Source organism: Eleutherodactylus coqui, chromosome 5, assembly GCF_035609145.1.
Source record: "Eleutherodactylus coqui strain aEleCoq1 chromosome 5, aEleCoq1.hap1, whole genome shotgun sequence".
Lineage (NCBI taxonomy): Eukaryota > Metazoa > Chordata > Amphibia > Anura > Eleutherodactylidae > Eleutherodactylus > Eleutherodactylus coqui.
This window is the reverse complement of record NC_089841.1, coordinates 187,158,797-187,170,520: the sequence shown is the minus strand read 5'-3', so window position 1 is coordinate 187,170,520 and position 11,724 is coordinate 187,158,797. Positions and strand designations below refer to the sequence as shown.

The window sequence follows — 11,724 nt, the reverse complement described above, 5'->3', positions numbered from 1 at the left end:
TCTGTGGCAAAATTCATGGTAATAACTGGACTTCATATTTTTTTTACAGATTCGCTGCAGATATTTTCTAAGTTGGAGACTACAGTTTTGTGCAGCTATGGTGTGGGCCATCATTTGCAACTGTTTTTCAACTCAGTTTTAATGGACAGCTTGGTCAATTTTTTTATGTGCTTCTTGAAATAATAGCCAGCAGACCCATCACTAAACGATGCTGGCCCTGCTTCACCCCTTAACGCTCCAGGATGTACATTTATGTCCTGCAGTGTTGTGGTATGTATGAAGAGAGATTGCAGGGTGACCTTTCTTCATACAGGGGAGGGCGTCAGCTGTTTATTACAGCTGACACTCGTGGGCATTGGCTGCAATCAGCCACGGCTGATCCGCGCTATTAACCCTTTAAATGCTGCTGTAAACTCTGACAGCGGCATTTAAATCCCACAAACTATGTTCAGGGGTCTCGTGTGGCCCCCCCTGTGTGAGATTACAGGAAGCCATGTGGGCATCATGGCAGCCGGGGGCTTTCTGAAATACAATGGCATTACATCATACTGCAGGAGCGATCAAAGCATTGCTAGTTGTGGTCCCCTAGGGGTGTTAGAAAAAAGTAAAAATAAGATCAGTAACATTTTACTAATTATAAAAAAAAAAGAAAAGTAATAAAAGTTTAAATTGTCCCCCTTTTGCTATATCTATAATAAAATATCAACATCATAAAACAAAAATACATATATGGTATCGCCATGTCCGTAAAAGTCTAATCTATCAAAGTAGTGCATTATTTCCCCCACACGGTGAACATCGTCCAAGAAAAAAAATAAAGAACGCCAGAAATGCACTTTTTCGGTCACTCTGTCTCCCCCAAAAAATGCAATAAAAAGCAATGTATTTTTGCACGTATTCCGAAGTGGTACCTACGTAAACTACAGGACGTCAACAAAAAAAAAGTTATTGCGCGCAGAAGATGGTGGCAGAAAAGTATTTGAAAAATGTAAATGTAAAAAAATAAAGTAGTACAGCAAAAGAAAAACTATACAAGTTTGGTGTCATAGTAATTGTACGGACCCATAGAATAAAGCGATCATGTAATTTTTGCTGTAGTTTGTGCGACATAGAAACAAGACGAACTGAAAGATGGTGGAATGTAGTTTTTTAATTTTTTTTATTTTACTTCACTTAGAATTTTTTTTTAAAGTTTTTCAGTACAGTATATGGTACATTAAATAGTACCATTAAAAAATACAACTCGCTCTGCTAAATATAAGCCCTCATACAGCTACATTGATGGATATATAAAGGAGTTATGATTTTTTAAAAGGGGAGAGGAAAAAACTAAAATTGGGGAAAAAAGGGCCGTGTGATTAAGAAATTAAATAGGCCACAATTTAGGAATTATAATGTTTAAAGTAAATCTGTCACCTACTTTTAACTGTATAAGCTAAGTTTATTGGCTGAAAGTAGGTGATCTGTGGAGTCCAGAGAAGTAAAGGACCTTTTACACGGGACAAGTATTGGGCAAATGATGCCCGACACTCATCCCTGGACATACTAGCTCCAATGCACCTTCACAGGAGCTAGCATCACTGCCTCACAGCAGTGAGGCTGCAGGAGATTTATCTCCTCGCGTTCCCCCGTCCCTCTCCATTGAGTTAACATAGTGGCTGTCCAGTACTGAACGGCTGCTATTTAGGCTGCATTCAGACTAACGTATATCGGCTCGGTTTTCACGCCGAGCCGATATACGTTGTCCTCGTGTGCAGGGGGGGGGGGTGGAAGAGCCAGGAGCAGGAACTGAGCTCCCGCCCCCTCTCTGCCTCCTCTCCGCCCCTCTGCATTATTTGTAATGAAAGGAGGCGGGACGGGGCGGGGGCTAATTCACGGGAACTTAGCCCCACGGCCGGCCCGCCTCTCCCCATTGCAAATAGTGCAGAGGGGTGGAGAGGAGGCAGAGAGGGGGCGGGAGCTCAGTTCCTGCTCCTGGCTCTTCCATCCCCCCCCCCCCCCCCCCGCACACGAGGCAATGTATATCGGCTCGACGTGAAAACAGAGCCCATATACGTTCGTCTGAATGCAGCCTTACACTGAGATCAGTGATCAGCTTATCGTCCAGCATGTTATGCAGCACAAACGATGGATGATAAGCTGATCACTGATTGCTCAGTGTAAATAGCAGCCGTTCACTACTGAACGGCTGCTATGTTATGTCAATGGAAAGGGGGGGAGACCGCGAGAAGAGAAATCTGCTGCAGCCTCGCCCCTATGACCCAGCGATACTAGCTCCCATGTATGTAGATAGATAGCAGATAGATAGATAGATAGACGATGGATGGATAGATAGATAGATAGATAGCGGATGGATGGATAGATAGATAGCGGATGGATAAATAGATAGATAGATAGCCGATGCATAGATAGATAGATAGCCGATGGATAGATAGATAGATAGCCGATGGATGGATAGACAAATATACAGATACAGAGATACACACACTTACCCCAGGTTCCGGACCACTTCTCCATGTGACAACAACAGAGGCAGACACTGCAGCATCAGTTCAGCAGGAGGGAAGGGCAGCCCATGATCACATGATCAGTCCCTGCCAGCCCATGTGACTGCCTTTCTCCTTCTCCCCCTACTTTTTTCCTGCTTCCTCGGAGGTCGGCCGCTCTGACTGCCGCGTGTTCTGTCCCATGCGGCACAGAGTGGTTAACCATTTATGCACTGAAAGTTCATATATGGATGGCGGAGGGCGGCCTCGGGGCCCCCTGAGCGCAAGGGCCGGGTCGCCACGGTGACCCCAGTGACCCCTGATGCTACGCGTTTGGATTAACTAGAGAAACAAGTATCAGAAACTGCTGCCAAGGCCAATAGGATCATGGGGTCCATCAAAAGAAGTCTAGGGACACATGACAAGAACATTGTTCTTCCTCTTTACAAGTCATTGGTTAGACCACACATGGAATATTGTGACTGCCCTTCTCCTTCTCCCCCTACTTTTTTCCTGCTTCCTCGGAGGTCGGCCGCTCTGACTGCCGCGTGTTCTGTCCCGTGTGGCACAGAGTGGTTAACCATTTATGCACTGAAAGTTCATATATGGATGGCGGAGGGCGGCCTCGGGGCCCCCTGAGCGCAAGGGCCGGGTCGCCACGGTGACCCCAGTGACCCCTGATGCTGCGCCTTTGGCTTAACTAGAGAAACAAGTATCAGAAACTGCTGCCAAGGCAAATAGGATCATAGGGTCCATCAAAAGAAGTCTAGGGACACATGACAAGAACATTGTTCTTCCTCTTTACAAGTCATTGGTTAGACCACACATGGAATATTGTATACAGTTTTAGGTACTGGTACTCAAGAAGGACATATCAGAACTTAAGCAGGTACAAAGACAGGAAACTAAAGTAATAAACGGAATGGGTGGACTACAATGGCCAGAGAGGTTATCAAAGTTGGGATAATTTAGTTTAGAAAAAAGATGGCTGAGGGGCGACCTAATAACTATGTATAAATATATTAGGGGACAATACAGAGATCTCTCTCATCATCTATTTATACCCCGGACTGTGACTGTAGCAAGAGGGGATCCTCTATGTCTAGCAGAAAGAAGGTTTCTGCACCTACAGAGAAGGGGGTTCTATACTGTATGAGCAGTGAGACTTTGAAACTCTCTGCCTGAGGACGTAGTGATGGCAAATTCGATAAGAGAGGCCTGGATGTCTTTGAGTGATACAGTATTATATATATATATCATAACGTCAAAAGGGTTGTTGATCCAGGGATTATTCTGATTGTCAGATTGGAGTCAGAAAGGAGTTTTTTCCCATTTAAATGGGAAAAAATTGGTTTGTACTTCATTGGGCATTTTTGCCTTGCTCTGGATCAACATTGCGGGGTAATAGGCTTAAGTAGATAGACATATGTTTTTTTTCAGCCTTACATAGAGCCTTGTGTGGTGCATAGTGTTAAGGCAGCAGAATACAGTCCTAAACTCTCGTTTACGACAGGAAGGTTGCAGGTTCAATCCCCGCAGGGTTCAGGTAGGCAGCTCAAGGTTGACTCAGCCTTCCAAACTTCCGAGGTTGGTAAAATGAGTACCCAGCTTGGTGAGGGGTAATAAATAAATTAACCAAAAGCACTGCAAAGTAAGTTGGCGCTATACAAAACACAAGGTTTATTTTATTTTATTTACATACAATATTGCTATGTTACTATATATAGCTGCCTGTTTCAAGAGGCACTGAAGCAGCGGCGAAATAGTTGGTAGCTGTAAACCAGAGACACAGTGGAACCGTGAGTAATGGCTATTTTGTTATTTTATGCCATACCTTACCCTGGGGCAAGTATTTTAAAAAGTTATCTTGGATTTCCACAACCACTGATAGCCCCTGAGAGTGTTGAAATATATTCTAGGAGACAGGCAGTAGGTAAAGCCTTTATGGACACTTCCTTGACTATTACATCAATTAGTAAAAGCAAAATTAGTATTGCATTAAATTATCTGATTTGGGAAATGCTGATAGTATGAAATGATGCCTATTGCAGTTTTATTTGATATGCAAAGTACAAAACAGTAGAAACTTAAGGTTACTTCAGTTAGTTTTTCTATCACATCTAGAACAGCTGACCTAGCAGATTAGAAAGTGAAGGTTTTTGCACAGTAATCAACTGCTTTTTGTTTCTGTGCCTCATACCCACACCAGTAGGTAGCTGAGTCTTCCACTTCTAGGTTGGTGATATGCATGGTACTTAACTTCTTGTTCGTATTCAATGTAAATACATATCTGTTTTCAGTAACATTCTCATTATTGTTTCTCACAATTCCTAATGGAACCAAACCCTTTCCCAATATTTGCTTGAACCATTGCAGACTGTTGAGTGCAGCGTTAGTATATACACAGCTCATAGCAGCTGTATGTCCTTGGTATGCAGTGAGTATGGGAGGTGTTTGTTTTACTTCTTCGTTACATGTCCCATCTGTAAGAACATGGAAAACAATGTCATCATCTTTCATACAGAATACATTAGAGATATACAAGAATATAGTGAAGGTAACTTACATCGGAGACATATAATAATGATGAGAATCTGATGACTTAGTAGCATAGTTCTCCCTTCTTATAGTAATGTCTGATGGAACGCAGTCACAGCACCGTCTCTACAGAACACGAGCAGAACATGTAGTGAGTATTGTATCAGCTGAATCAACCTAAAAACCACAGAAGACGAACCAAAACATTTTCATGTTTCCTGCACTTCCTGGGTGATTTTTCCTTTCAGCTTTCTTCTATCTGCAGACATACTACATATACTTTATAAAGCAACCTGATATAAGCTGGCATTAGATGATCATTTAAAGTGATTTGTTCGCATACTGTATGTCGCAGGTTAAAGTTAAGATACTTACGAGGCAGAAATCAACTCAATGATTTAAGGATATTTTACACAGGAAAATGGGCAAAAACACTTGTTTGTTGGCTAATCACATCTTATATGTGTACATAAAAACTATTTTTTGAAGACAGCGCAGCTCCTCTTGTAAACGGGCAATGTGCAGCCAACAATAATGGAAATGAACAGGGGCACAATAGAGATGAGCGAGCGCGCTCGGATAAAGCAGTTACTCGAGCAAGCATCGCTCTTCTCGAGTAACTGCTTACTGGTCTGAGCAGGCTCGGGGGGCGGCAGGGGGAGGGGGTGAGCGGCGGGCGGCAGGGGGTAGCGCGGGGGGGGGGAGAGTCAGAGTGACCTCTCTCTCACCGCCCGCCGCTCACCCCCGCCGCCCCCCCCAAGCCTGCTCAGACCAGTAAGCAGATGCTCGCTCGAGAAACTGCTTTATCCGAGCGTGCTCGCTTATCTCTAGTGCGTAAACCATTATCAGTCATAAACAATCATCCATGATACTGTTTGTCCTTCAACAATTACCCAGTATAAAAGACCCCCAAAAACAAGCTTGGACACGCTATATCCTCCACTAATGCATGTTAAAGGGAATGTCTCATCAGAAAATGATCAGCTGTATACATTACGTTTTTATGTTAAACATTTGTTCAACAATTTTTAGTGATTTTTCTTTCCATTTTTTATATCAGGATCAATACATTAAAAAAATCCTAAAATCCTGCAATTCTCACACTGAACCCCAAGGGCTTACTCACACAAGCATATATCGGCCGGCGTTTTCACGGCCATCCAATATACGCTACCATGTTATGCACAGGCTCGGCATATATGCCGTTGGGTGGGGGTGGCAGCTTAGCTCAGCTAAGCTGTCTTTCCCTCGCCGGCTCACCTTCTCTCTCCTCCGCTCCCCTTTGGCTATTAGCAATGGGAGGGGAGGGAATGGGATGGGGCAAAGCTTGGCTCCGCCCCCTTTCCACCCCCTCCCATTGCAAACAGCCGGAGGGGAGGAGAGAGGAGAAGAAAAGGGGGAGGGAGTTTAGCAGTCCTGCTGCTAAACTCCCTCCCACCGCCCTTCTCCAGCCGCTGTCATTGGCTCCCATAGGAGTCTATGGCAGCGGCTGTAGTCAGGCCAGGAAGATCTTACCTGCCTGGCATTAAAGCGCCCAGCCAGGCGCTTTTATGCCATGGGAATGCACCTGTGTGATCTGATCCATTGAAATCCAATGCATCAGATAGTAGCATATATCGGACGGCCGTGAAAATGCTGGCTGATATACGCTCATGTTATTAAGCCCTTAGCCTAATAATAGTCCGTCACTTCCTATTTTGTAGATAAAACTTTTCAACCGTCATCTTATTATGATAACAGGCAGGATTACAATGGAACATAGCATCTATACATAGATAACACAGGGTTACATTATGTACAGTAGGTGATGATCACATCTCACCTCCTACCCTTCCCTGCACAGTGATCTCTGCACAGGTCAAAGAAAATGTCTGAAGCAGTCTCCCACTGAAGTTAATGGGTCCCCTCATGCCAATTATGTGAATGGCCCATGTAAAGTCGAACTCTGCAGCAAAGACTATATGGCAGCCCTCATAGTCATGTACAGAAAATAAAACAATATTAGAAAATGGTAAATGTTTCCATATCTGATTACACATATGAAAAAATAGAGGTGATACATTCCCTTCAAGGGCTACTAGCTGCCCGTATGAAAGCACCCTAAATCTCTGTGGAAGAGCTCAGTAGGCTAACATAAAAAATTTAAAATACTTTAAAAAAACCTCTGAAGACCATAAAAATACACAATGCCATTCTTTCAAAAAAACGCATGCGGTTTTTAACAATCCATGTGGCTTTCAAAAAACCATATACGTTTTTTGATGAGGATTTTAAGTGCAGAACTCCAATTGAAAATCACAACATAAAATGCCACGTTTGAACGCAGCACAGTTATCTTTAGGGACCTTTCACACAAGACAGAATGTTCCGCAACAGAGTTGTGGAATAAGCCGTCCCTAAGGGCTCTTTCACACTTGCCTTTTTTGTGCGTTTTTTTCACGCGATATCGTTTCCTTTTTTATTAACGTGAATGTCAATAGGACTTTCTAATGTTAAAAACGCATCGCACAAAAATCGCAAAACACAAACTTGCAATTTTTGTGCCATGTGTTTTTAACATTAGAAAGTCCCATTGACATTCACGTAAAAAAAAATGCAGCCCTATCATGTGAAAAAAACGTGCAAGACAAACGCAAGTGTGAAAGAGCCCTAAATTGCGCACCAAAATCTGCACTGCTAACTACAGATTTTGATGCAAAATTGCAATCAGATTTCTGCTATTTTAATTCTACACCAAAATCCACAGGCTTAGGGCTCAAGCCCACGGACAGAGCAGGATACGCCCACGGATGTACGCCGTGGGAGTACCACGGTGGTAAACAAAACATGCCCACTGGTGATTGCGGAAAAACACACGTTTTTCCGCATTCTCCATTAAAGGGGTTGTCCCGCGGCAGCAAGTGGGTCTATACACTTCTGTATGGCCATATTAATGCACTTTGTAATGTACATTGTGCATTAATTATGAGCCATACAGAAGTTATAAGAAGTTTTTCACTTACCTGTTCCGTTGCTGGCGTCCTCGTCTCCATGGTTGCCGTCTAATTTTCGCCGTCTAATGGCCAAATTAGCCGCGCTTGCGCAGACCGGGTCTTCGTCTCTTCTCAATGGGGCTCCGTGTAGCTCCGTGTAGCTGTGCCCCGTCACGTGCCGATTCCAGCCAATCAGGAGGCTGGAATCGGCAATGGACCGCACAGAAGAGCTGCGGTCCACGGAGGTAGAAGATCCCGGCGGCCATCTTCACCGGTAAGTATGAAGTCACCGGAGCGCGGGGATTCAGGTAAGCGCTGTGCGGTGTTCTCTTTTAACCCCTGCATCGGGGTTGTCTCGCGCCGAACAGGGGGGGGGGGGGGGGTTGAAAAAAAAAAAACCTGTTTCGACGCGGGACAACCCCTTTAATGCTATTACCTCCCTCAGCGTAAAGCCACAGAAAATAGAAAATGCTTCGATTTATTTCCCGCTGCGGAAAATAAGCTGTAAAATTCTGCGTGTCGACATGGGCTGGCAGAAAAACTATTAGGTCCAATAGAATCTAATAGCTGCATAATTCCGCCTCAGATTTACGCTGCGGAAACCGCGGTACAAATCTGTCCGTGGGCATTCTCCATAACAGTGCAGATTTGGGGGCTGAATATTCCACAGGAGGGCGTATTCTGAAACACTGCTGCAGAATATTCTGTCCTGTATGAAAGGTTCCTCCTAGCCACACGTTGTCAGTCAAAGACCCTGTCTCCTGCCAAACACAAGTCTGCAGCTCCACCTGCTGGTACTAGAAAGCTGTTTTATTGATTTAAGATTATGTAAAGAGAAACTATCAGAGAGCAAAATATCTCATGACAAAGTGTTCACTTACATGCTATGTGGAAGGGCACGTATATACGTTTGCGCACAAGTGGGTTGATGTCACTTAGAGTGGATTCACACTAACGTGTTTTTGCGCGTACATAGGTGCGCACCTATGTACAAGCAAAAACACGTGTGTATGCAGCTGCGTTCATTGTTTTCAATGGAGCCGTGGGTGCTGCCGACGGCTCCATTGAAAACAATGCTCTGCCGGCACCCTGAATTGTTTTTCACGGAAGAGCTTTACATATAAGCCCCTCCCTGAAAAACAATCATGTTAGTGTAAAAAAAATAATAAAATACTTACCTCTCCGCCGCTGCCGTGACCCCCGTGGGGATGAAGAACACATCTGCCACATGCCGCAGATGTTTCCTTAACCCCCGCTAGTTAAAAGAATTCCCTGCTGCTACATCTGCCACATCTGTGGCAGATGCAGCAGAGGAATTCCTCAATTCTCTACGGCAGCTGTCACACATGACAGCTGGGGTAGAGAATCCTGCTGCCGGCATCCTTGTCATTGGATTTCAGGGAAGGGCTTTAAACATATGAAGCCCTTCCCTGAAATCCTTTGATGGCTGCCGGGGCTCAGTGACGACTTCTGCCGCTGTCGCCGGCTCTGTAGCGCTTCTGAGCTATCAGCAGCACTTCAGCCAACACAATCAGAGCTACCAGCAGGCAGGGATTTTAAATCTCTGGCAGCTGATAGCTCAGAACTACAGTGTCGGGGACAGCGGTAGAAGTCGCGGCTGAGCCCCGGCAGCTGAAGGCAGGTATGTATTTTTTTTTTTTTTACACGACTTTTATTGGATTTTCAGGGAAGGGCTTATGTTTAAAGCCCTTCCTTGAAATCCAATGACAGGGATGCCGGCAGCAGGATTCTCTACCGCAGCTGTCATGTGTGACAGCTGGGGTAGAGAATTAAAGAATTCCTCTGCTACATTTGCCACAGGGAATTCTTTTAACTAGAGGGGGTGAAGGAAACACCCCTGTGGGTGTCACGGCAGCGGCGAAGAGGTAAGTTTTTCTTTTCTTTTCTTTACACTAAAATGTTTCTTTTTCAGGGAAGGGCTTATATGTAAAGCCCTTCCCTCAAAAAATGCAGGGGTGCTGGCAGAGCATTGTTCTCAATGGAGCCGCCAGGCAGCAGCCACGGCTCCATTAAAAACAATTTGTGCATTCCCAATGGTGCACGCATGTCCTATCTTTGCAGGTGCGCACCTGCAAAGTACGGGTATGTGCGCACACCATAGGGAATGCAATGTTGCAAATATTATTTTCTTTACATTGTTTCATTCAAATTCTCATAACTTTTTTTATTTTTTCATGGACAGAGCTCTGTGGGACAAGCTGTAGTTTTTATAGGTACAATTTTGGGTGGTTTTGGGAAGCAAAGTGAGCAAAATAAGCATTTTGCTTCCATTCTTTTTTTTTTTAATGTTTTTTGCCATGCAGTGTAAATTTTGTGTTCAGTTTATTGCATGGGTTGTTATGGTTATAATGATGCCAAATATGTGGCATATTTTTAAATTTCTTTCTTTTTTTATACAAAGAGTGGAAAGTGTGCAAAAAGGTTCTTTTTTGTATGCTCTTTTTGCATGTTTTTTTTCTCACACTATTTTTTTTTTACCTTTCTTATGTCCCAGTAAAGAACCTGAACCAATAGAAGCTCTAATTGCCATAATAGGGTCTCTGTGAACTTTCTGTGAACACTTTATATGCCACATGTACATTGATCACATGTAGAGGGTTAAGAGCAGAGATTGATGTTGTCATCGATCCTCGCTGTTGCAGTGGGAGGCTGGCTATCAGCCACAACTGGCTCTCACTGCGGAATGGCATGGACTTACTTCTGAGCCAGTGCCAACCATAGGATGTTAGTTTATGTCCTGTGGTGTTAAAGGGGTTGTCCCGCGATAGCAAGTGGGGTTATGCACTTCTGTATGGCCATATTAATGCACTTTGTAATATACATCGTGCATTAAATATGAGCCATACAGAAGTTATTCACTTACCTGCTCCGTTGCTGGCGTCCCCGTCGCCATGGTGCCGTCTAATTTCAGCGTCTAATTGCCCGATTAGACGCGCTTGCACAGATGGGTCTTTTCCCTTCGGCTCGGCAGTAGCGGTGTTCTGGCTCTGCCCCCTTGTACGCATCATCGCGTAGCTCCGCCCCATGACGTGTGCCGATTCCAGCCTCCTGATTGGCTGGAATCGGCACATGTGACGGGGCTGAGCTACGCGATGACGCATTACAAGGGGACGGAGCCAGAACGCCGCAGTTGGGGAGGGAGGGAAAAGTTAGAATAAGGGGATTCCAGGTCAGGGATATGTGACTTATCCTGCTTGTCGGCTTGTCCACATTGCAGGCGGGCTATAGCTGGTCATTTTTGTTGGGCATGAAGATGGTTCCTTCTTTTCCAGGTATTAGTTGACAGCGTTTTTTAGGAAAACTCCAAAAAAAAACCTCAAATTTGAGACTAGATGGATTCCGTTATACTTAGCATTCCTTTCGCATTGGAGCGGCTACCAAAGCGGAAGTTTGGGGTTTAAGCTCGGGGTTAGTTAGAAAAATTGATAGATAGGAGCTCTGGCGTTATAGATCTTATGTTTACCCTTTAACCCTTTCCAGTCCAATGTCGGGCCTGCCCCGACATCATCATTTTCCTCCACAGCTCCGATGTCGGGGCAGGCCCGACACTGCAGTGCAGGAGTGGATCTGCACCCGATCGTCAGGCACATCGGGTGCAGATGCACTCCTTTACTGGTCGTCATCGAGGACCCCCGAGGAGAAGGCAGAAAGGGTTTTTAACCCTTTCTGCCCACTTCTTTATACATTACATAGCGCTCAATTAGCGC

The 11,724-nt window shown here is 44.6% G+C and overlaps 1 long non-coding RNA gene across 1 annotated transcript; it reads right to left on the bottom strand.

Annotated features, from left to right (window-relative positions):
• Positions 1–4,414: 4,414 nt before the first annotated feature.
• Positions 4,415–5,155, bottom strand: LOC136627031 (uncharacterized). Its single transcript, XR_010792736.1, has 2 exons — positions 5,053–5,155; positions 4,415–4,969 (listed from the first exon to the last, which is right to left on the bottom strand). It is a non-coding gene; the product is annotated as an uncharacterized lncRNA (long non-coding RNA).
• Between the last annotated feature and the right edge of the window lie 6,569 nt (positions 5,156–11,724).